Source organism: Manduca sexta, chromosome 21 (genome assembly GCF_014839805.1).
Source record: "Manduca sexta isolate Smith_Timp_Sample1 chromosome 21, JHU_Msex_v1.0, whole genome shotgun sequence".
Classification (NCBI taxonomy): domain Eukaryota; kingdom Metazoa; phylum Arthropoda; class Insecta; order Lepidoptera; family Sphingidae; genus Manduca; species Manduca sexta.
The window spans coordinates 12,058,323-12,085,368 of NC_051135.1; the positions used below are offsets into that span (position 1 = coordinate 12,058,323).

The 27,046-nt window shown below is 32.8% G+C and overlaps 2 long non-coding RNA genes across 2 annotated transcripts; both read left to right on the forward strand.

The window, feature by feature from the left end:
- Positions 1-292: 292 nt before the first annotated feature.
- LOC119190035 lies at positions 293-1,796 on the forward strand. The gene is made up of 2 exons (XR_005112736.1): positions 293-657; positions 1,610-1,796. It is a non-coding gene; the product is annotated as an uncharacterized LOC119190035 (long non-coding RNA).
- A 16,251-nt stretch (positions 1,797-18,047) lies between these two features.
- Positions 18,048-24,245, forward strand: LOC119190042. Its single transcript, XR_005112745.1, has 2 exons — positions 18,048-22,186; positions 23,365-24,245. It is a non-coding gene; the product is annotated as an uncharacterized LOC119190042 (long non-coding RNA).
- Positions 24,246-27,046: the final 2,801 nt, after the last annotated feature.

Here is a 27,046-nt window from a genome sequence, read left to right on the forward strand (position 1 = left end):
CTGTCTAACTACTATAGACTGTATAGGATACAGTGATCTCCAGAAAATTGTGACATATTTTTACATAAATCTATCAAATAGCTTTCTTACTTTTCTACTTATTATTTCATTTAAGGCGATACCTCAAGGTCCATTTTCATACATTTTGTTTCACCTTTAATCTGGGTAACTAAACATGTATTGGCAAGTAAAGAATTTAAATTCACGTCTAGTTAGTGATTAAGTTCTCACGGATATTTCGGCCTTTAAAATTTAATATGACGAAATTTTAAAGGCAGAAATAATCGGATTATTCTTATATTATGGGTGGTTATGTGCGATGAAGATCTTTTACTATCGAGTGTTCTACCGGCTTGTTTGTCGGCCGAGGCAAAAAATCTAATAAAATTATGTTTGGTGTGGTATTTTTGCTAATAAAAACCCTCTCTAACTAATTGCCTGCCATAGTTCTTTTCTCTTGATATTCCGTTTTTAAAATCGTAATATCTAGTATGACGACTCATTCTTTATTGTTATAGAAGAGCCAATCTTCACGATGTCTCGTTACGGCAAACCTGTGGTGCAAATCGGCAAATATAGATTCAACAAGTACTATCGCTGTACGGGACCAAAAGCTCGTTGGAATTGTACCATGGTCGCGCGGAATTGCAAGGCGAAGTTGGTAACCTTAGAAGATACTATTATTTCATTAAACAACGAGCATAACCATTAAAATTAAAGTCAAATAAAGCATCAGTCAAATGTACTATATAGAATTGATCGAGAATTTTGAGAGTTGAGTTTCAACCAGTGATTGAGATGGACACAATATTACCATTCGAGGTGATCCAAGGCAAGTTGACATTCATAATGATAAAACTTACGCGAGACATAGTAAATTACTAGATAGCAAAACAGTTTCACTCACCTATTCTTCTCACTATCTAGTAATTTAATGGTCATGTTCCTTAGTTCCATTTGTCAGGAAAATGTAATCTGTTCAGTAGTAAACATAAAGTATTATTTGTGAGGCGGGGCAATTATTGTTTGCGATTATTGTTAGCAATAATATATTTCTTAATATTTATCAAAAGACTTGTATACGTCCATCCGACCGAAAATTGCCTTGCTATTTCGCAATTTCAGATGGAGTAACGTTTATAAGCAATAATTGTGTACGATTCGTCATCGTGCTTGATTATTTGTAATAGTTTATTTCCCGATAGAGTGTTGAAAGTATTTTTTGATGATTTTTTTTATGAACAGCTGTTTTCGTATTACTATAAAGTTGTTTGTTGAATGACTACGTTTTTTTATTGTTTTTATGATAAACATTTAGGTACACTAACACAATAAACACAAGTTAATACAATATATATAAGTACATTTTAAGTTCTTAACCATCAGCAGAATAATTGTAGAGTAGATAGGATGTTTTTGACAATAAATGTATTGTTTTTTGTTACCTATTTAAAAATTATGTTTGTTTTTTTTCAAATATAGCTGCATTTCAATTTTTTTTTTGTATTTATAATTAAATGTACTAATTATGTTTAAAACTAATAGTATTAAAGTAATAATAATTATCATTAAATATTTAAAAAAATGTAGTGTGTTTTTTGTATTCCAGTGGTGAAGATAAGGTATTCGATGTCTCGTTTCGGCCGTCCAGTTATTGTGGTGGACAACTATCGCTTCAACAAGTACACGCACTGCAAGGGCGCCAAAGCCAGGTGGAAGTGCAGCAAGTCTAGCTCAGGGTGCCGAGCTGGTCTGGTGACCCTGGAGGATAACGTTATCTACGTCAAAAACAATCACAATCATCTGCCACGGTGACACATTTCAAATAAGACTTATTTGTGAACCACGTTTTCTGTTTCTTATAAAATCTTTTCAGTTATATAAATATATGATGCTAGGCTGATGTAATCGTTAGTGCCTTAAAAATAGAGTTTAATGTTAATCTTTGTCAATTATTATCGCTGTAAGGCTGAAAGGGCCAATATAAATTAAGCAAAAAGAATTTATTGTGATAGATTCTTCCTTATACTCATACGTGACTTTACAATTATTGAATTATATTAAAGATATTTTTATATTTTCTCCTTTCACGTATCATATTGGTATATAAGAAATATTTTCTACTACTGTTATCGAATATTAAGACTTGAAAGTCTTATGTTAGGGTTTATAATACGTACGTAAATTTATTGTTTATTTTATCATTATATTTTTGAAAGAACCTTATGTCTTTAAAAGGCAGATTATTATGTAATATTTAATAGAAATTATTTTAGGTTAAATGTGTTTAGTGTTAACATATTATACATTGTGCAATTTGCTCTGCTTCCTTAATTATTAGATTATTATTTATATGAGGTAATTGATTTAGTAATGATGTATTTTAAATACGCCATTCGCAATATTAACTACAATTAAAGTATATTTTCTTTTTTCTAATAACTGTTGTTATAAATTATCGGGTCAACAATTAAGATGCTTCTTATAATAAGTTTGCTATAATATTGGTTGGTATTTATCGTTAAATAAATAACTATAATATTTTACATAAGTAGTTTTATTGTTTTTCAGATTTTCAAGGATTTAAAAATTTTGGTATTAGTTTATAAACCATTAGTTATTTTTACACTGCTAAATATACATAATAATTTAATAATATAATTTTAGCAAAGAGTTAATTCATAACATGTGATATTGATAAATAATATTTATGACGTTATCGATTTGAAAAAACACATCCGATTTGCTTAGAATTTTTGTCCGATGTTCGGTATGGCGATAGGCTCGCCCTCTATCACATCATGGACATAAACTCGGAGTGGAGGTGTCAAAATTCGTTTATTTAAGGTACGGGTAATGTATTTTTTTATTGACACTTCAGTTTGCCGTTATATATGATCTTTTTTCTTAGCAGTACCCTAGTCCAATAATAGACAACTATGTTTGTTAAAAGTAAGACGTTCAATTCCTTTTTAGAACTCTAATCGCAAACTCTTAATCAATTTTGATATTTCCTATAATTTTAGAATTTTTTGTAGTTTTCTATCACATAAAAGATTAAAATGAATACCTGTATATTATAATAAGCCAAACACCCTCATTTCAGATATCACACCGATTTTCACAACATCACGGTTTGGTAACCCCGCTATACTGCTGGGTAGATACAAGTTTAACAAACAATCACGCTACAAAGGAGCCAGGGCGCGGTGGAAATGCGCGGCCAGCAATGCTTGCAAAGCGTACATCTGTACCGAGTACCACAACATCATCAAAGTGTACAACCGACATTGTCATTGAGAGTTTAAGATTTGATGGTGTTAATAAGGGTGAGAAATAGTGATGTGCCAACTCGGGATAAACACAAGTCGAGCTAACTCGAGTTGAAATTCACGTAACTCGAGTTGAACTCGAGTTAAGTAACTAGAGTTAACTGGGTAAAATGAAACTGAGTAATGATTTGTTTTGGGTTATTTTTACAAATGTAATTTAAATAAAAAGGAATTTATTTATTCATCATGTATTTAAGATTAAATCTTCGTAACATAAATAAAGTAAGTATTTAAACTCGAGTTAAAGAGAATTCAACTCGAGTTGACTCGATCTAAACCCAACTCGAGTTAACTCGAGTTAGTAACTCGAGTTGACACATCTCTAGTGGGAAAGTAGGTGCGGGGATTTTGTGCCAAATAATTTGTGATGTGATTAATGATTTTTTCGGATATGTGTCTGAGACCAAAATGCTTGGTGGGTACTGTTACTGTCGACGCGAACACTATTGTGTGCAGTGTTTGAGTAATAATATTAAATGTATCCCTTTTGTTGTTGACAATTTTGATAATAAAATGATATTATTAATTTGATTTTTAATTGGTGCATTATCTGTATCCCTGTGTTGTTTGTATATTTATAGATATAAAATCTTACAAAGTAAAGTAAAATGCAAGGAAAAAAAAGTCTACAAGTTCAATTGTCAGATCATACATCGCGACTTCTGACGGTAATTGAATAAATTATCACCATCTCATTCCGACGGAATTGTGGGTATATCCTCTTAATCAACAATGGGCACTGAAAGCGGGTAAGGAATTTGTATTTCTACATCAAATATTTACTAGACAGTTTACATATTTGTATTTATAAACATCACATAAATTTCAGTAACTGCAGAGTACTCCACGTCACGGTTCGGTAAGCCGGTGATGATCATCGGCAAGCATCGCTACAACCGGCACGTGTCCAGCTCGGAGACCAGGGCGCGATGGTACTGCTCCGCGGGGAGGGGCTGCAAGGCCTCCGTCCTCACCATTAACAGTATGATCTTTGTACATAACAACGTGCATAATCATTAGTACAGTCGATTGTGCTAGGTGAGTAGGCTGCGGCTTAGGTGTGGTTCTGACTTTGCTGTAGTCTATGGGTGGCAGAATTCTGGACCTCGTAACTTGTTTGTCTACTAAGGCAATAAAATGAAGTATTATTTGAGTTAACTTTCCTGTCTCAGGTTGATTATTGCAATTTAAAGTTTGGGTAGTGTTTCTACTGTTTATGGGCAGTTGTGTCTTTCGGACGCATAATCATACGTTTGTATTATTACTATGAATAAAATATAAAAAAACTTTATGCTTTTTTATTTTCGGTTTATTTAGAACCAGTGTCACATTTGTTTCAATTTAGAATTGTGGTATCAATTTGTATTTTTAGAAACGGTTATATCTGTATTTTTTCAGCCAGAGCAGTTTTTACGGAATCAAGATTCGGCAACCCTGTAATGATTATAGGATCCAATAGGTTCCACAAACGCTGTCGATCCTCAGGGCTGACTTCGTTTTGGTACTGCTCCGGTGCCAGCAAATGGCGTTGCAAAGCCAAGATCATCACCATCGGCAAGGAGATCATAGACATCGATAATAAACATACCCATTAAAATATAATAATCAAATAATATCAACCCTGTATTATATATTGTCCCAAGGGCACGAGTCTAGTAGTAGTACTGAGAGGGATAAGGCCTTAGTTCACCACGCTGGTCTAGTGCGGATTGGTAGACTTCACACACCTTCAAAATGTATATATTACAATAGAGAATTTCTCAGATATGCAAGTTTCCGCAAAATGTTTTCCTTAAAATACACTGTTGTCTTAATAAAGGTTTTTTAATACTTTTCCTGTAACAGCTGTATTGATGTTTTAAGAGATTTTTTTACATTTTGTCTAATGACGCATAACAATAATCTAAATATGCTTTTAAGGCTTATTCCTATTATTCGCAACTCCGCCTTTGTGACTCATCTAGTGCAAAGTCCAATTGTATACCTTTTCATAAGAAAACTAGTCTCTAACTCTGGTCATGGTCTACATATATATAGCTGTGCACTAAATTCTTTCAGTAATTTATACTTTCTAACAAATTTTCGCTTTAGGTAGTCATATTAACAAACAATCTATATAATTTTTGTATGTATATGCAAAAATACTTATACCATTCATATTTTTGTTACAGCTCATGTAATTTTTACGAAATCACGGTACGGCAACCCGGTCCTCTTGATTGGAAAGAACAGGTTCAACAGAGACTCTCGGTATACCGGAGCGCGGGCGCAGTGGTATTGCTCAAGGGCGAGCAAGAGTCGTTGCAAGGCGAAGGTCACCACTATGTACAACCAAATCATACATCTGGACAACAATCATACTCATTATTAATACCAGCCTTGTGCAATAAAGGTCCCAGTACCGCGTTGCATCAGGGCCACTTTGAACAGGTCTGGAAGTCTGTAAGGAATGTTTCAGCAGTCGAGTCTTATGCCTGATGATGCCTTTTTATGCAGGCACGGCATAATGATCCCACTGGACCTGATGGTAAGTGGAGTGGGGGCCAATAGAATGTCGACTGACGAGAGATTATTACTTCTCGACAGTCAACACAATTATACCGGCCTGTTGGAACCGGATATACACAGGCTGCTCCCGGAACGCGACACACTTACGTGGGCCACTATGGCGGGTTTTAACACCTTGTGTACGGTGGTCGCTATTTGGGCGGATATTAAATATATCCCACCATGGGTAGATAATGTATATTGACAAAAACGGGTCCCCTCTGCTACTGAGAGGGTTTAAGATTTTCAAACATATAGTTTAGTTTTAATATTAACGTGGTGTCTGATAATTTATTTTATCGTGTATTTTATATGTTACGCGATTTTACAAATTACAATAGTAAATTATTAAGTATGAATAGATTTACCTCTGGATGGTCTTAGTAGTTTAATTGAACACGAGTAATATAATCACATGTATATTTTTAACTTACTGAATAATGTACTTCTGTGTTTTTAAAATGGATATTATGTTTTGATTTTGATATATTTGGGTAATTTTGATTCAGTATCCAAATCGATACTTCACTACTATATTATTTTGTTTTTTTTTTACTGCTAAAATATGTACAAATTTGCTAGCTATTTAAATGTAAGCCAATGCATTGTAATTATATTTATGAAAACAAACCGATTTCTAGTCATTTAGAATGACCAATAAACTGAAATATACGCTATTACTGTATTCTATATAACCTTTTTTAATTGTTTTTAGCTACTTAAAACTTCCTTAAAAATAGTAGGCTCAATTACTATTTTAAGTTTTTTTAAAAGTACAATTTTTTTTCTCCTGTTGTTTTTATTTATAATAATTTCTATCATGTATCAGACTCGGACTAAAAACACTGAATTCATTTCCTTGTCCGTCCTATTCAACCTACGGATTCATATTACACAGACAAAAAGCACTGTAATAACAAAGAAATCCGATATATAAATTTATGTGCTTGTTTTTCTTTACAGTTTCGTTCACAACATCTCGGTTCGGGAAGCCAGTGATTATGTACAACGGCTACAGATTCAACATGAAAACTAACTGTAAAAATTCTAAGGCTAGATGGTATTGTACCAAGATATCCAGCGGATGTAAAGCATTCATAGTCACAGTTCACGACACAATTGTATCGATACTTAATGAACATAATCATAAATAATTCAGTAATAGTGGCTACAAAGCATTCATAGCTACAGAAAAGGATTGAATCGATAAACAATTAACACAACCATGACAAATGTTAACTAAACTGCAAAAATAGAGAATAGAAATAAATGAGTTTCTTTATTAGTTCAATTGTTGTGTTTGATTTTTTTTTATTTTTATTTCATTTTAAATTGTAATGATTATTTTAATTGTTTGGTAGAGTAAGTTGTATTTTTGATGCTACTCACATTTCGACATTAACTGTGTAAACAACGGGTTAAAGGTATTAACAATGGATTTCGAGATTTAGTATAATTTTTTGGACTTCACTGTCACGCACCTAAGTTTAAAAAAAGTGATGATAAGTTATAACTATGCCATAAAGACAGTAACAAAAAATCCTTTTGGTTTTCCAAATAAAAATATTAAGGTATATATTTTTGAAGTTTTAGTGTGTGACCTAATGTGCCCGGATATTTGCAGTTTGCTTCACAAAGTCGCGGTTCGGGAAACCAGTTATAGTGTTGGGTGGCAACAGATATAACAGGCATATTAGATATAATGGGCCTAGAGGACGGTGGACTTGTACCAAGGTGTCCACCGGGTGCAAAGCATTTATAGTTACAATCAACGACGCCATTGTATCAATAGTTAACGAACATAATCATTTATAATTCAATGATTAATTTATTTTCGTGTATCAATGTTGCTCGCGTGATTTGTGCTCGATTTAGCGATACGTTCGTCTTCGATTATGAAATTTTATCCTTTAAATACAATGTATTCTGTGTCAACTTTGAAATTGGTTGATAAGTGAGTAGACGTGATGAATGTTGAAAAAGAAAATGTGAGAATTTAAAAATAGGTTATTTTGTTAAATTTGTGTATTTTACGCGAAGATTTTACGAAAAATATAATATTTTTTTACAAAATATTTGTACTTAAATATGAGTTGGATTTTAGTTTTTGGCAAATATTTTTTTTATGTTGAGTGTTCACTTAATTCCCTTCCTTCTATTAAATAAAATAAGAACTGATCTTTTCTTGTCAAATTCATAAATCTATTTATGCTTTTATAATTACAGTTTGTTTCACACAGTCTCGTTATGGAAAGCCGGTTATAATGTGCGGCGGTCACAGGTTCAACAAGCAGAGCAGATGTAAAGGACCCAAAGGGAGGTGGACCTGCACCAAAGTCTCCAACGGCTGCAAGGCCTTTATAGTTACAGTTAACGATAGATTAATAAGGATACACGATGATCATAATCATAGTTAGTTTTAGTGTGTTATTAAATTTCCTAATTTTATTATTTTATTTGACATAAATACACAATATCTTGTGGACAGGTAATAATTAGTCCTTTTGGGGCTATAGGAAAAAAAATATTTACATATAAAACCTTTTCCAAGAAAAACTAAAATGAAAACAACAAATTCGAAAACGTTTTATAAGATTTTGATTTTTTTATTTGATTATAGATTTAATTATCATTAATGTTTATTTTATTTTATTTTATTAGACACTATCAAGATATATGTATATTCCTCAATGACAAACACACATGTAAAACAATAAGATCTAATGCATATGTCTATTATAGGTATGTCATTCACTATCTCACAGTTATATGCATGAAGTTACAATTTATCAGTGTTAATTATTGCAGAGAAGAAAAATTACCTACACATACTTCTAAACCTAATTTTAGTTATACACAGAAATTTAACAATTGCGCTTTTACAGTTTTGTATACAAAATCGCGGTGGGGCAAGCCGGTGATACATATCGGTGGTTTCCGATTCAACAAGCAAAGTAAATACAAAGGGACTAAAGCCAGGTGGACTTGTACCAAGAACTACAACGGATGCAGGGCTTTCATCTCAACAATAGACGACGAAATTGTGATGTTAAATAATGAACATAATCATAGAAGCCGATATTTACAGTAGCCATATATTATATTATGAGATATTAAGCCAGAAGAGTAGGTAAAAAAATTACCATTAGTGTACATTCGTGCCGTATATTCTGTTTTTGTTATATATTATAAGAATAGTTCTAATATAGCTTAATAGATACGATTACCGGTTAATTAAAAATGGATAAACTTGATGTTCCAATTCAAAATTGTTTCGATGTATGATAAAGATTTACCAGTTGAAATGTTTAGTACTTTTAAGTACGTATAAGTTTCGAGATCAACTAATTTTATTTTGTCTGACATTAGTGCTGGCCACAAAAACTGTTTGGCCTCAGAATAAAGTTTTAGTGTATTGGTGTAAAGTTTTAGTCTACAAGTGAAAACTTTTGGTTGCATATGCTAATGTGTGTAATATGAATTTTAGATTAGAAAATATTATGGTTTATATTTTATGTTTTCTCCATTATTTTAGTTATTTTTTGGAAATATAAATGTTAATGTATAAAAATACATAGTTTAATTTGCTCAATTATCTCAACTATTTAACATCCATATTAATCTGTCATCCTAGAAATGTATATTACGTTTAATAAAAATGAGGACGGATAAATCAGAAAATGCCATTACATTTCAAAATTAATGAATATTAATGAGTAAAATATAACCCCTATTAAAATAAAGAACAAAATTATGTGATCTTGTTACGGATAACAAATTGCAACGAACAAATTTATGATACGGTGTTCATGAAGGAAAAAGTCAAGACATTTTATTGGTAAAAGACATAATTTTTGTGTTTTTAAAGGATATCGACTGTGTCCATAATACTGGCGTTTAGTGGAAGTAACAGTTCATAATGTTTTGTTTCACTATGTTAACGCCAGAGAAGTGTGACCTAATACTATTTAAATAATACAGTCGTATACAACGATTGTTAATAAGACGCTAACTAAACAGAGAAGAACAAGAAATTGAAGTGTGAGTGTTGACGATGAGCCAGTACTCAACCAGTTAAGATTAAAAAGGCGTTATAACAAAAATATTTATTCACATACGACATGAAAAACTCTCAAGTCACAAATAAGTACAAAAACTTTTCATCGAGAGATTGCGATTTAAATAATTAAAACTTAAACTATATTTCACTAAAGGGTATTTGCGTCGCCAACAGTGAGTATCCAATATAATGTTTAAAAATACAAATATATCTAACACCTCTGTTCTGGTGGTTACAGTTTGGTTCACGACATCGCGGTTCGGGAAGCCGGTTATAGAATTAGACGGATTTAGATTCAACAAGCACAGCAGGTACACCGGAGCAAAGGCCAGATGGGCATGCACCAAGAACCGATCTGGCTGTAGGGCTTTCTTAGTCACAGTCAACGATTTAATTGTGATTTTGAATAACGAACATAATCATGGCTAACCTACTTAATTTCCATATTCTAACTGAACATGTGAAGATATTTAAAGCTGAAACAAATAATATTTATTACATATATATAGCGGCTTCACTAAAAAATAAAATCTACGTGAACTGCTCTGTTAGTATTACTGTATAAATTGATTTTAGAAATCACAAGTTTTTTTTTTCAGCTATTGATAAAGGATTTTTAAATCTACGTATTTGAATTTTGTTATGTACTGTCAGTGCCTTCATTAAATATGATTTTATAAAACATTTGTTTCAATTATATACACACGTACAGAATTATCAATATACAATTTTCAGATGTGCCGGTATTTGAAATGTCAAAAAAGGGCACCTGTAGGATTCGAATGGGGGGCTACAAGTTCTATGCCCCGAGCCGTTACAGTGAGTCTATGAAGAAGCGCTGGGTGTGCGCGAGGTCCAGTTGCTGTGCTTCCATCATAACTTGGGATAGCACCATTATTAAATACAATGCCCGACACAGCCACTAGACTTTATTAAGATGTGTGATATTGTGGTAATAAGAACATCTTGCCCACTATGGCCATGTTTTGTTAGTTTTATTAAAGAATTACATAATTGGATCTGTATCTTTGGTAATAAATGGTTAGATGTCATATAAGTAATCTACGTTGTCATAATGGTTTTAGCTCAATTTTTTATCCCTCCATAAATCAGTATTTAATTGTGGTAAGATTTTGTAATGCTTCCTTATGTTTACGCGAATGTTTGACATGGAAATAAACACACCTTTTTATACTATAATTTTTTACCGTGTGTAGCCTTCGTGGCCACGGGGCAGTCTAGGGTGTTGGTCATCCGATAAGTCAAACTTACAATATCTAAATAAATATAATTATAAAATGTAGGTCAAAATAGTTTTATTTTAATATAAGATTTTATTCGTTGAATATAGGTTATATATAACGATTTTTTTCAACTCTCAACAGAAAAAGAGGGGTGTTATAAGTTTAAGGTATATTTATGTATATGTGTGTCTGTGTATCTGTGTATGTCTATGCCATCGTAGATTTTAATATATTTTTTTTGAAAACTGATTTGATCGAGTTCATCGGGATATATTCAGGCGTTTGAAGATCACCTGTTACTTTCACAGGTCCCATTAATTTTAAATTACTTAACTTACAGATACATGTTTGGGCTCATAAGAATGGTCTTAATGAGTAGGTGAAAATTTTATTTAAGAATTTAAATAATCCCCAACACCAAAACTTTAAAAAAGTCAAGAATGTAGTGTGTTTGTTGGCTAAAGTATTTTCTTCCGCCCGGTCGGGGGTTCGGTCGCCCGACGCGACGACTTGGGTCAAAATATTATCAGATACTTATAATATACATACTTAAAGTGAAAATAAATTTTACTTTTAGATGATTTTTCTGGCGTGGTTTATTTTAATTTTTATTTATTAATGAACGATATGCCCATAAGTTTGTGTTCTTTCCAGGGGGAGCAGTGTTTATTACATCTAAAATGGGTAATCGGATGTTGTCACTCAACGGGCACCGGTTTAGTCTCTTGAAGCCTGCCAGCAACGCTTTTAAGAAACGCTGGGTCTGTACCAGGACCTCTTATGGCTGTCGAGCTGCTGTCGTCACCTTCGATGATGTCATCGTCTCGTGCAAAAACGATCACTCTCATACATGAAGCTATAACGTATTATTTTAAGATTATTTTCTTGACTGAACTTTGTATTACGATTCTTTTATAGTGGTAGTGACTTACGCACATAATAAACATGTAATCATAGTGATTTGTCATTATTACTTAAGATATATTAAGATGTATCAGAGATGTAAAGGTATTGGAGAGAGCGTGTGAATTTTAATTTTAAATTTAGACCGGATTAAAATATTGATAATAGTTGTACATTATAATGCGGAACAACTAAAATTCTGCTTTATCAAATGAAAAAATTAAATGACAACGAATCCCTCATAGCCGAATTTTGGCCATGGCGACCAATCTCAACTGAGATTGGCAGGCACGCTGTGCACAAGTGAGTGCGTAATACAAAGGTTGTTCTTTAAGTTCGGTGAGAAAGGCAATCCGACGTGACCGGAGAGAGATCAGGCGCAGGATCAACTGCTTTACTTGTTTTCCGAAGCACGGGGCTATCACACCGCCAACTTTCTGACTCCGAGCTGCGACTGAGTAATTTTTAAGATAGAAAGTCATAGTTATTTTGGCCTAACCCGGGATTCGAGCCCAAGTCCTCAGTGCGGTAGTTGTACCGCGTGCGCATAACGGCCACGCCACCGGGGCAGTCAAATAAAATGTATAACTTATATCAGCCTTTTTTGTTGTGGAGCGGCAATGACTTCAGGGCACCTGATGAATTCTTCTTTAACTTTGTAGTTATAAACTATACTATACGGTAAGTTTACTTTATGTGTCAAATAAAATAAATATATAAAAAAAAAATGTAACGGTACATAGCAATTTTCATTAACGATTGAATTACACATAATAATTATACGAATATATAATTGTATTTTGCTAATATACACAACAAAAACTAATTTATAAATGTATAAAAAATTAATAAAGTTGTCAAATTTCAGACACACCAGTTTTCGTAATGTCCAAACTGGGCAACCCGATGATAGTCATCAACGGAAACAGGTTTAGTCTGTACAAACATGGCAGTAGCGGCTGTAAGAAACGGTGGGTTTGCAGCAAGTGGTCCTTGGGCTGCCGTGCCACTGTCATCACCTACGATGACGTCATTGTTAATCATAAAAACGAGCACACACATCCCTGAGTTGCTTCGTAGAATCACAGAGTTTTGTTTAAAAATAATTCACCTAAAACTTTGGTTATATTGTCGAGAAGCCGATGAGGGGGAAGTATTTGCTAACGTAACTGAAATGTGATCTCGTATTTAAGTACATATCACATTTAAATAACACTCATAATTAAAAGTCTGAACTTCATATGTGAATTTGTTGCATATAATTAATTATTTTTCTGTAAGTAAATTGTAATATACCCGGACATATCAATCAAAGCGCACGTTGGCCTTCTTCGGCGCAGACGAAGTAAATTATACCTACCCACTATGTTATATGTGTATAACAATAATTTAATGTGCTGACTGAATTATTTTATTAAATATACTAAGGCATGAATAAAACAATTAGGAAACTTGCAGTATTTATTTTCATATACTTTGAAACCGTCTTCAGTAATACACGTGTTGGTGGAATCCGTGACATGTTATGCTTATAATATTATAAAATTTAATATATAAATAGTAGCTTTAGGCACCTCAATTGTAAAATTACATTAAAATCCTGTTCAGATGACTAGCGTTGACATTGATATTGGACATTGTAACACGTATATTGTAAGTATTTTGATTGGGGTTTTGACATGCTAACAAATGTATTTGGTTGTTAATAAAATATATCTGAACAAGGACCTATACTCTAAGAAAACACGATTTTAGATAGAATATTGAAAATAGGTTCTGTAGTGTTAATATAAATTTTATTATAAAATATAATTTAACATTTATTAGAATGATTTGTATTGATGCAGGTTTTCTATATCCAGGTGTGTACTTCGGGACAACATTTCAAGGAAATATGTTCGTGGAGTTTGCGGGCAACAAATACTACTCGAGTCACAGGAAACACGGCACGTACAAGAAAATATTTCGTTGTAGTAAATGGAAGCGCGGCTGTAGAGCGACGATAACCGCCATTAACGATATCATAGTTTCAACGAAAAACTATCATTTACATTAGAAAATGGCTTCTTTTGTAATGATAAGACGATGCTTTTTAGCAAATGTCAGTTAATTACTTATACCTTTATCGAGACTTTGATTGGAGGCTAAAAATCTCTTTCGAATATTTATTACTTTTTTTAAGGTCGAGAATGTATGCACGTCAGTGTAGATGTTGGGCCACTAACTAGTTTGTTATTACTGCTATAAATAAAATTGTATTTATTGTAGCTATATAGATAGTAGAGCTAGCAGTAGAAATGTTGGGAATTTTATTGTAATGTCTTTTGTATATAATATTTATAACTAATATCTTGGTCGGTTAAAAGCACAAGTTTCATGATTTTAAAAATCATGTATCAAGTAGTTGACACTGTATAACTTTCTCTACGGTTGTACATAAAAATAAGCAATTTATTGATTATATTCGCTAATATTTAATAATGTTGTTTAACTTTATTTTTTATTTTTGTGAAAACCAATGAGTATTGACTCATACCACTTATTAAAAGTCGTAGGAAGTCGGTGGATGCAGGCGGTTCCAACATGTTGGTATGGAAATCTTTTGGCGAGGCCAATATTCAGTAGACACCCTTTGGCAGATAATGATCATTGTATTTTAATCTATATAAGTTTCATATTAGTAATGTTGTTCTGTACATTCATAATACGTTACTAACCGGTTTATTTGTTTAAAGATGTGCAATTGACCACGTCGCGGTTTGGCAAACCGACTTTGGTGTACAAGGGGATCCGGTATAACCTGGCTTCCAGCATCTGGGGCGTCAAGAAACTGTGGCGCTGTGTCAAATGGTGTTCAAAATATCGCTGTAGAGCGCGTCTGTATACTATAGACAACGCTATCATGAGAATTAAAGATACGCATACGCATCCCTGTTAATGAAAACAGTTAAGAATGATTTAAAAGCTCTTAATATTGGTCTTTGAAATGTTTTAAGTCAGCCCCACACTTGTAGCGGGAAAGACCGCGAAAGGATTCTTTTAAATCCTTCTTAGATAACAATGTTTATTTTTTGTAGTCAAATATTTATATTCAAATTATTTGTTTTCCTTACTACGTTATGGACATTTTTTTTTGTTTTGAACAGCAGTAAACACCTTTATTTTATAGGAATTATTATTAAAATATATTTTATTAATTATTTTAAGTTGCGACTACCTCCTTAACGATTCAATTCATAATGATCTAGTCTCAAGTATTTTGTTGAGATTCATCTATCTTAGGCGTATTTATTTACAAACTTCGTAAGTTGCGGTCACTGAAAATCAAAAAATATTTTAATTGATTATTATATACTTTATATAATTTATATCATTTTATTCTGAATTTGCTGTAATGAATTTAATTTACTTCAAGCCAGTATTGAAAATAAACGAAAGGAAACAGTTACCTGTCACATGTAATATTATTTGGTGACATCCTTTACCGTTTGGTGATCTGGAACGAGTAAGGTCGCCATTATATTTATTTAAAGTTTGCTTTTATACGTACAGTCAGCCTTTTTTGAATATATACACAGATAGGATGCAATACATATTATGCAAAGTAAATAAGATGGCAAGTTTTTCTGTCAATTTATTTGTTCATTTGGCTGACTGTGCGTTCATGCAGGACATGCCGTCAATAAACAAAAACATGTAATAATATTAAGTACAATTCCACTTAGATTTGCATTTTCAATCTTCAGATAAAATATATTCGTATAGTTTTATTTATAATTCAATTGTGTCACTTTTTAAATCAGCTAAGTTGTAATTGATTTTATTTTATATTGCTTTGAATGACGAGACGAGCTTGCCGTTCGCCAGTTGGTAACCGATACGACCATAAACAGTAGAAACATCATCCAACAACTTGAATTACAAAGTATTATAGTATTTGGTATTTCACTGCACTCGCCATTCTGAGACATAAACTGTTAAGTTTTCTTATGTCCAGTAGTTACACTGGCTACATTGTTCTTCAAACCGGAACAAAACAGTGACTACACACTGCTGCTTAGCGGCTTAGATGCATATCTTTTATCTGACGATCGAAGAATCAGCCTTTATTTAACATGTGTATTTGTTGTGCCAGCATGCGTCCGCGTGTATATTTATTTGCATTATTACTATATGTTTAGTATGTATAGCACTGAAATAGAAATAGACGGATGGTACCGTTTTAATTATTATTTATTAAAATGTCTTAATGTACGCGTGCAAACGTAAATGTGTAAATATGGTATGTCACCTGTGCACTTTTATCATCTTGCATAATATATAAAATAGTATAAATTTCACATAATAATATGCCGATGAACAGTAAAGTTTGCCATAGTTATGTATTTATAGAAACGTAGATCGTGTAGTGTTATTGAATTATTATGTAAATTAAACATGTTCATTATGTGCGTTGTGTTTATAATACTTTATACTTTTTATAAATTTGTTGAATATTTTTTGTTTTTCGGAAATTAATAATGCGTTTGTAAAATAATTTTGGGGTTTGGTTTCGCTTGAATTAAATTGACATACATTAACATTGACATTTGTATTTTATTCCCGAAAAAAAAAATTGAAGTTTATATAACTATTGTAGGCTTTGTCACATTTATATTTAACACCTTATTTGAGCTTTTGTTTAGATCATCATATATTAGTTTGAAATATTAATTATAATAAAATTGTAACTAAAACGTAAAGTAGATTTTTGACTGGACATAATGAAAATAAAAACTATACAACCAGTTTTAATTTCATTACCCTTTTTCTGTAATTTCTTTGGTTTTCAGGGCCTATATACACGCATTCGAAGTATGGCAAGCCAGTAATAATTTTGGATGGTCATCGGTACAACAGGCATAGCAACAGCAAGGGAGATAGGGGATACTATGTGTGCGTCAAATGGTGCATGGGATGCAGGGCTTCCATACGTACGCACAAAGATGTTATTATCAATGTGAGGGACTTACACAACCACTGTTAGGGTCAGATTTGAAGACCCGGTTTCGTCGTAGTTGTACGAGGTTCTTAAGAAACATTTTTTGTATTGGTATTAAAAAAGCTAAAAGTGTGGGTTTTTTGGCAGAAAAACCGTTGAAATAGAATTTTCTTACCTCATTGTAGACTTGAAGAAATGGTTTTACCCGATTTCTTAATCTAGTCGATATACTATAATGTTTAATTTTTTGATACGTATAATTTTTTGGTAGATATTTACAATAATATGTTAATAATAACACATTTTTTTTGTCTGATTATTCTGATTCAAAATTATTCGAATGTTAAAATTTCTAGTGCTTTACTTACCGTTGATTTGTTTAAAAATATTGTGCCATTTATACGTATTTGTTTCTTGACTATCAATTACTAAGAGAAGTATTAAAGCGTTTCTTTGTCTTTTAATTTTCATTCCATTATAAAACCTCCATTACACTTTTGAAGTTATCCGAAGTTAAAAGGACGATAGCGTGAAGAATCACTTCGTGTTTCTTTGTACAGCTTCGCTTCGACGAGTAACTTCATCGGGACAACGTCACGTAGTTTAGTGGTGGTTTTATTTTGAGTATTTTCATAATGTAGGTATTATTAGCGTTATAATAATTTATCAAAAATTGTTGTTATTTAAATAAATTATTTTATTGTAAAATTAATCTTTAATTACGTTTTTTTCGTGTATAAAATACTTTTACTCCTTAGATATTGTTTCTCGAAATTCAGTGTTAAAAACTTCTTATATACAGTACTTCAAAATTTGGAGGGCATTGCATATCTTTATGACGTCGACATTATATTTGGATTATACAGTACCCGATCAGGATTCAGGAAAGATGGTCACTTTACCAGAGAAAAAAATATTAGCCTTAACATTAGTAACAAACTTTTAATATTTCATCAGTTATAATTTTTTTTAATCACCTCCCCAAATATATGTCTAAAAAGAATTTCCTTGCAGGTGCGTTATACAGCCTGTCTAGATTTGGCAGGCCAGTGTTGACTATAGGCACCAACCGGTACAACATACACAAAGCGATCGGTCCGAAGTCAGTGTGGAGATGCGAGCGGTGGAGGCGAGACAAATGTAGGACCACGTTGACCACCCTCGCCAACTCTGTTATCAGGACCAATAAACCGCATAACCATGACTGAGATTTGACATGTAATGGCGAGCGTCGAATAGGCCGAGTCGTAAAATTCACATGCTATTTGATATAAAATTGCACCCTTTAAGAAGGCCCGCAACATCATATGAAATGAACTCGACTCAATAGTCGACGGAAGCCTTAATGTTCCAGAATTGCGAGCGCGTTCAGTGCTACGCTCTGGAATTTGATTGAGAGTCGTTTATCTCCTGTTCATGGAAAATCGTGACGTTCAGTCCAGCGATTTGCGTGGTTACTTACAGTTTGAACTACATTTTTTCACTTCATAGTTGAACTTAAGGTGTCTGTTTTTGTAAAATTAATGTCCAGGCATTTATTTATGACGTAGAAAATAGTATTCTAAAAAATCACTTAATATCATGGCGTCCTACTTTGCTTTAAACATCACGTATGTGCACAACAACTCATGTAAATAATACTATTTTATAAATTAAATTGTTTTGTAAATATGTATAATGTTTCGATCATTTGGTTACAGGTTTACTTTAATATTTAATTAGTATCCGTAATACTTTGTGACAAGGATTTTCCAAAACTTGCAGATAGTACATTTTGATATGTCAAAATAATGAAAGATATGTAAATATCATCTTTATTGTCGAACTCAAAAGGTTTATAAATAGTTCGAGTCCATCAACCTTGATAATATGGAACTCATTTGATTTTTGCACTTTGCGGGTTAACTCAAGCACTCTTTGTTACAGTTCCAAATTTTAATATCACCAATGCCGATCTCTTCCCTGTGTGGTTAGAACATAATCGTAAATCAGCAGCCGTCCACGCTCAAATAATTTTGCTGTTACAATTACAACATTACACGAAAAAAATCAAGGATGGTATTAAAAGGGCCGCCCAAATTTTTTGCTTGAGAACAAAGAAGAAGTGGGTTGAAGTCAACGGGAGCTGTGTGACGCTGGTGAGGGACGAGGCGTGGTTGGGGCAGAAGATATGGCTGCCACGTGTTGTAAATTCAAACAAGACCGTGCGGAGATATCGTCGTCGCTAGTCGACATAATGGAAAACAGGAAAATAATTACGGCAATTTTTTTTTATTGGTTGACTATCGTGCTGCGGTCTCTAGTTCTATTCTATTGTATGCTATTAGGTTGTCCTTGTCATTAGATCGGAGTCTGAAATCGTGCCTGGTAAATGGTAAATGCTTGCCTCTGTTACACATGACCGAACAGCTGGCCAAATGAGATTTTAATTTAACCTTTCCCTGAAAGAAGTTGAAAAGGCGTGATGTAACGTTTTTGTCCTGACCTGACAGTCGCTATAATGGAGCGGACAGTGTAGTACAATTATCGATCTTACTGACGAGTGACATTGCAAGGTCGCTAGAAACGTGCTGGTCGATATTCATGTATACTAAGGTATGAATTACTATTAACTGTATGGTAGTGGCGAATAAACCCGTTATCCATATTGCTCTACCCGCAAATATTTTAAGATGAAATCTTTAAAAATATATTTTACAATAATGTTTGAAAGCTGATAAATTGTTTTGTTTCATTAAGGGGTAGTTGGAATGTCTGCATAATCCTGCATGATTTTTTTTAAGGTCGCCTACAAATTAGTCGCGCGAAGACAGCACGCCTTTCGCGCGGCTTGGTAAATCCAAAAAATACAAACGACGCTAAAGTAAAGAACCTAAAAGCACATTCCATTTACCACTGAGTACCGCGTGGTAGTTTTTTTTATATGAATAATTTGAAGGCGCCCTAAAACTTTTTAAACGTAAAAGTGTCATATGATTTTATATGAAGTAAAATACTAAGTATGCATGTTTTTAAAAACTTTTTTTAATTAATATTTTGCTTTTCCCGATTATACATTTTGTTTTTAAATCTTTGTTTAGATGTGGCTTTGATTATTTCTAGAATGTGTCATTTTGGATATTTATATTACGTAATTTGTTTTTTTTTTGTATCAGGAATAAGATTTTTTTGAATGTAATCGAATTATGATTTTTTAATTTTTATCTATTTTTTTTATTTCGACGGGATGGTGTCTTAGTTAAAACTTGAATCAACTAGAATTTATATTTGTTATGTAGTTTGCAAATTAGTTAGTATGTGACGTTGCTTTAAATTATTGTTTATAGCTAAATACTTAGATTTAAATTGCTACAAAAAGTATTATAAACAAATGCTAGTTCAGCAGAAACTCTGAAGTCGGTTAATGTTTTTAAGGCCGTTTAACTAAACTTTGGTTAATAATATTATGAATCTATAATTTTTGTGCTAACGGTGTTTCACAAATCAAAACTGTCTACCCTTACATTGGCATTTTGTGTTGTGACGGTGTTAGTACATTTATGTTAAACAAAGTTGGTGAAAACGGGCAAAAATAACTTAATTATAAAAAAAATATAATAATATTTATTTCCAGTTCTAGAATGGACGGTGTCCAGAAAAGGCAAGCGAATGCTGCAAGTGGACCAGAACCGTTTCTACCAGCACAGCAGTTATAGGAACGGCGGTCCTCGATGCCTCTGGGTTTGCATCAAGTGGAGTGCCGGCTGCCGCGCCTCTTTTACCACCATTGATGATCGAGTGATCAAGTGTAATGATCGACATAGTCACAAATGAAAGTAAACAAAACTCATAGATTTCGTGGCGTAGTCGAGTCGGCTGCTTAACGTGAGGCTGAGAATTTCAGTTCAGCCTTGGGTTTGGGCATCCAGAAATGTCACTCGTCGTATGGAACGTCACAGAAAACTGTCAATTTACTTTGTCAAGCCGACCTATTCAGGGTAGACGCACGGTATAGCATCGATTATGTCCGATGGTATGTGGAACGACGTGGTGTAGAGTAACTATTGTCAAGAGATGTACATCCTTTGCCAGTGGACATAAATATATAAATAATTTCATCCACGAAGACGCGCCCCACTACGTTTTGATGGGTGTGTATTTATGTTACTTTCGGATATTGTAACCCCCTTATTCATAGATGTTTTTTATCTAAGGACGGAGCAATGCTGTGATAACAAGCTAATATTGAGATACAACAATATTAACCAATCACAGCGGCCCTATGTCTACGCACTGCGAAGGCTGCCATGCCGTCAGCACTGAGAAACAGATTTGTCAGCATTGCTCCGTCCTTAGGTAAATAACGTTTATTAATAGGAGCGTTAGTGTTTAGGGCATTAGTGGGGTGCGTCTTCGTGGATGACATGAGATATACCAGCCTGTTCGGAACTGGTTACACAGGCAGGTCCCGGAATGCAAATCATTTATAAGTTTGCTTAAGGTTTAAGAAACGTTATTTTGTTATTGTTGTGTGAAAATTTCTTTAAAAAGCAAAGTTAAATATATTTATTCACAATTTTATTTTTGTAAATTTAGTTTGTTTGATTTTTCGATAAAGCATTAAGTTAACTTTGAGTTTCTTTTGAATTGATAAAAAATATATATATTTGGCAGGTATTTGGTTATTTTCTTTCAAAATATATGGAATTGAAAACAAAATTTTAATTAAATGATACCTCGGCTGTACATAAAAAGTTGATATTAATACATTACAATTATTCCAAAGTAAGTAAAAAAACATGAAAATAATACATTAAGTATGTTTCGAAACATTTGTTGCGCCAAAACGTTTTAAAATATAACAAATGATAAGTGCAGAGCTGCTTGCGTGCACTGTGACTGTGACATAAACTTCAATAATTAATTTCTTAATTTTTTTTTTCTCAGAAGTAACGTTCGGCGTATCAAGATATGGAAAGCAGATGTTAATCATGGGGAAATATCGGTTTTATCAACGAAGTTATTATTCTGGCAAATATATACCTTGGATATGTAACGCTTGGAGCAAAGGCTGTCGTGTCACTGTGAAGACCATGGATGATAAAATTATTTCTATTAAGAACGAACATAGCCATTAGAGGTAATATTGAATGTTATGTGGTATGTAGTGTTGCCATCATTTTCAGTAGGTATTTGTATTGCAGTAGATATTGCCGTTCTTTAATACTGTTATACAAAGTATAAAGAATCATCGATACTAATAATAAAGTCCAGTTCCATGGGTTGCCTTTAACGCCGTTTGCAGACCAAGAAGTAAGTTAAGCTTAACCTAGCATAAGTGAAAAATTACACATAAAATATAGCTTTTTTTACATATTTTGCAGTCTGTAAATACTAAATAAGACCGCCTCGATGGCGTTGTTGTTTTGCGTGAATGATGACATGGCTCTTCGCTCCAGGGTTCGAATGGTATCAGCCCGGAGTCAAGAATTTGTGCCCGATATGATGATGGGCTCCTCCTCTACCACATCATGGGACGTAATGCAGAAGCGAAAAGTGGGTGCCCTAGTTGCATCAATGCGTATCCCTTTGGGGATAAAAACGTGATTTGTGTGTGTGTAAATAAGTACGAAAGAATATCTCAGCTTTGCAAACTAAGTTAAAACTTAGTTGTCGGTATCAAGCCCATATTAATATGCTCATCTATTTTTGTGGTATTATTGAGCACCACGCAATGATGTTTATGGTATAGTGCGCAATCTCAGCGGGGTTATTGATTTATGATGATGACTGTACATGTTATTAATACAAAATAAGCATTTTTTACACAAGTGCGTGACCGGACATAATGTATGTGATTCATTGTTGATCGTTATACCTACTGTTACAGGGGTTATTGACTCTTGAGGTAAATCATCTCCAATCATGGAATTTTCCTATTGTGATGTTACTTTTAGTTAGCAATATGTACAGTTTTTTTGTATAATTTAAATTTCCAGTTACATATTATAGTTGATTAAAGATACACAAATCCTTTGCCATATGCCGCGTTGTATATTCATAATTCGATGTAAAGCTGTATTTTAACAGCGCAGTTCTGAAAATAATCCATTTCTATTCTTTAATTAGTGTGTACCAAAAATTATACCAAAAATTGGCAACAGAATTCAGCTAAGCCGTGCTGGTAGCGAAGGACTAATTTAATTCATCAATGGAATTTTATTTTCAATGCTGTCATGTGAATTTGAATATTATGTATTCATACCAACAAAGTTTAAATCACACTTTCTTCACGAAATGTAAAAACACAATTTACAGGTGCGATATTCACAACATCCCGCGGCGGCAACCCGGTGATTGTGATGGGCGTCTACCGATATAATAAGAACAATAGGAGCAGGGGACCGAAGGCCTACTGGTTCTGCAGCAGAGCCCGGAGTAGTGGCTGTAAAGCGTCACTGGCCACTTACCAAAATGTTATAATTAAAACTAAACCTTGCCATAACCATTGAGGGTAGAAGTATAAAAATCAAAGTCCATTTCTGTGTAAAAATATTAGAGTTTTATTATTAAACTAGCGACCCGCCCCGGCTTCGCACGGGTATAACATAACAAAATAACAGTATTTCTCCATTATTTAATGGATGTCATTATTATACACATAAACCTTCCTCTTGAATCACTGTATCTATTAAAAAAAAGCCACATTAAAATCCGTTGCGTAGTTTTAAAGATTTAAGTATAATAGGGACAGAGAAAGCGACTTTGTTTTATACTATGTAGTGATGAATAAAGCGTACTTTAATTCCATACATTGAACAAAAAAGGTTCGTAAAGTTGTGGAATATTTGAAATGTGTTTTGCTTAATGTATAAAATCGTTCAGAAAAATCGAGCACATAACAGTAAAGTATGAACATGATATGTAGTTCCTTACTTGCCTTCAGTAGACGGTACTAAACTAAAATGTATCATTAAACAGAATAACTAAATTTAGATGAAATATTTATTGAGATCTCTCCAATATCCATATCTCTTTTACTTTTAGTTCTAAGCTTCTACCAAGATATCTGAAGTTGTCTTTTCAATTATACCAAAATATAAATTAAGTGATGAAATACTTATTAATAATTAAGAGTTAATATTCTGTTTAAGCTTAAATTATGGAAAATGTGTTGTTTATTATAAAATTCAATTAAATTCTTGCGTTTTTCTCCTTCCATCAATTACAGAGAATATCAATTAATTGACTTATAGGTATGTAATTTAATTTATATTTATTTTTATTGTATGATAATTTGGTGTGACTTATTTTTTTTATTTCAGTAGCGGTTTTCTCGATGTCCCGGTATGGTCGACCAGTGCTTAATGTTGGCCAGTATAAATTCTACAAAAATAATAGAAGCTCGGGCCCTAAAGCTGCTTGGTTTTGCAGTAAACGGAGGTCGGGGTGCCGAGCCTCCCTTGTCGTCTACGGAGCAACCATCATCGGTTCTAGAAACTCACACTCTCACGATAATTAGTTGATTGAATTAAAACTCTTTGTTATCGGAAAGGAAATATATATAGATGTTCAATTTGTCATCGATAAATATGTACTACGTACTAGATTTGGCGTTCCGAACATTCGCTGTGTTCAGCTAAATTAAACTGTAATCCATTCAAACAGAATTTAGCATGGTCCATATTGACAGCCTGTGGTTGTGTATGGAGTAGCGATGATATAAGAATTGAGTCTAAGTGTGAACCTGGATTTGAATAAAAAATATCAGTCAAATTAGTAAAATTATTTGTTGTTCAGGTGAATAAATAGGTTATAACATTTACGTTTTGGTTGCCATTTTCGTTTAGATTTTGAACAAATATTTTATATGGACGTTTGTGTCTATAGAATATACGTCAATGTCAATTTGTACAAAATGGTTATGCGCAACTACTCTGGCGGTTGTGTTTTGTCTTAGGTTATCACGGAACGTAGTTATTGAAATAGATAAACATAATTGAACTATGTATTTAGTTTATTTGTTTACTAGTTTTCTAGTCTCTTATATCCGTCAAATGGCAAAAGGGCGTGATGCAATATGATGCAATGTTATAAACTCCCTTTTAGAACGGGTAAATCTAGATTCAAATAATTATTGCCGCTGCAAATAATTTCTTCATTAACCAACTTTAATAGGAGGATGGTTCTATATCCTTCATGATTTTTTTACCAACTTTAACTTCAGGTTATCGAATATGTTTTTGAATGAAGTAAATTTTCCAGCTTCTAAAATAAATTTCGTAATAAATATCTTAAAAAGAAATTATACATTTTTTATCCACGTAGCTGCAAAAAGAGAGCGTTTAATACCTTTACCTAACTTAGTTTATAAAACAAATAAATGTGTGGGCTTATAAAAACTTTGTAATTCATTTCATTACTGTAATTAATTGCAAAGATTTCATTAGGCCCACTATGGGACTGTGTTTAACTTAATAATGTTTATTGAAGAGTGATAATCAATCAATATTATTTGAGGTGATGGTTATTGGAAACATTCGATAAGAAAGTTTGTTCTAAATTGGTGTTGTTAATAAAACTGTCAAATTATAATCGTGTTTGTGTTAATTTTTCTCTTCGATTGTTCATAAAACTTTTATGACTTCAGATTCATTTTGCCTTTAAATATATTTTTATAATTAAAAGACTACGAAGATTTTAGATAAAATAAATTTCTTAAAGTTTTTCATTCCACCGAATATTTTTATATTAATATTTATGAAGGATAAAAATGACGTGCCATAATGTTAATTTACTCCTATTCTAATAGAAAAAAAATGTCACAAAAATTGTATTTTCTAAGTTTAAAAAATTTTATTCATTAATATAACATTGTTTATATTGAGTTCTTGTTTTACTTTTAACTAATTTACCTTACCTAACTTACTTCAAACGTTTTACTTTTTATAATATAGTAGGTACTTAATATTATAAATATTACAAGAAAAGTCAAATGAACTATTTGAAACTTTACTTCTAGCTAATTTAAGGTATTAATTTTATTAAATACAATACTAATATATATTTTTACCGATATAAGTTTGTTTGTGGGCAGGTTATCTACGCGGTTCTTCGCGCAGTGCGTTAGTTTGCAAATTTGTGCGGATATCGCTGCTATAGAAAACACTTGTATTTCGGAATAAAGAACATAATCATTAAATTGTTTAAAAGTATAAACTTTCCAAATTAAGTGGACAAGTCGTCAAACGATGCGTTTCGCAGCGATGAATAGAACATTGTAATATATTTTAAGTGGAATCTAGTCAAAGGACACATTTCGCACCACCACATAGTGATCGCATTTTAATACTTTAAAGTAGTGGTAGGTACTATCATAAAATACCTTTTTTGCACCTTTTGTAGTAAATGCAACTCATCTGTAGCCTAACCATATCTTAGTAATCAATATCTACATATTAGTCGAATATTGGCTTCAGTAGTTGCGCATTTGCAAACCTTCGGCGATCAATGGCGTTAGTGAGTTAGCTTATATATGTATTCTTCGACATGAATATCAACCCTATATTCGTTCTAAAGATATAAGATAAATATTAACCAATGGAAATGTGAGCTAACAGTAGGTCAGGTATTACGTTCATATTTATTATTATCATAAATGCAGATATCACATATTATATTCAATTGTCTTTGCTCATTAAACATTAAACAATTAGTGTTAATCAACATATTATTTGGAATACTTAATCCTATTTTCAGGAATGCAATTGGAAAGTGTACTCCAAGTTTGTAGGTTCGCCGGACGACTACAAGTCTAGAAGTCCAGCAATCGTAACTGGTGACATATTATTGGTTAGTAAGTCAAAATTGTCTGCCAAACGAAATGTGCACAAGGCACGGACGGAGCTTTATCGGAATATGGGCCTTATCCTATTAATATAACCAACTTTACGACCCCTAATAAGTCTGTTACTTAATGTCCGTTTTCTATGAGAGTATT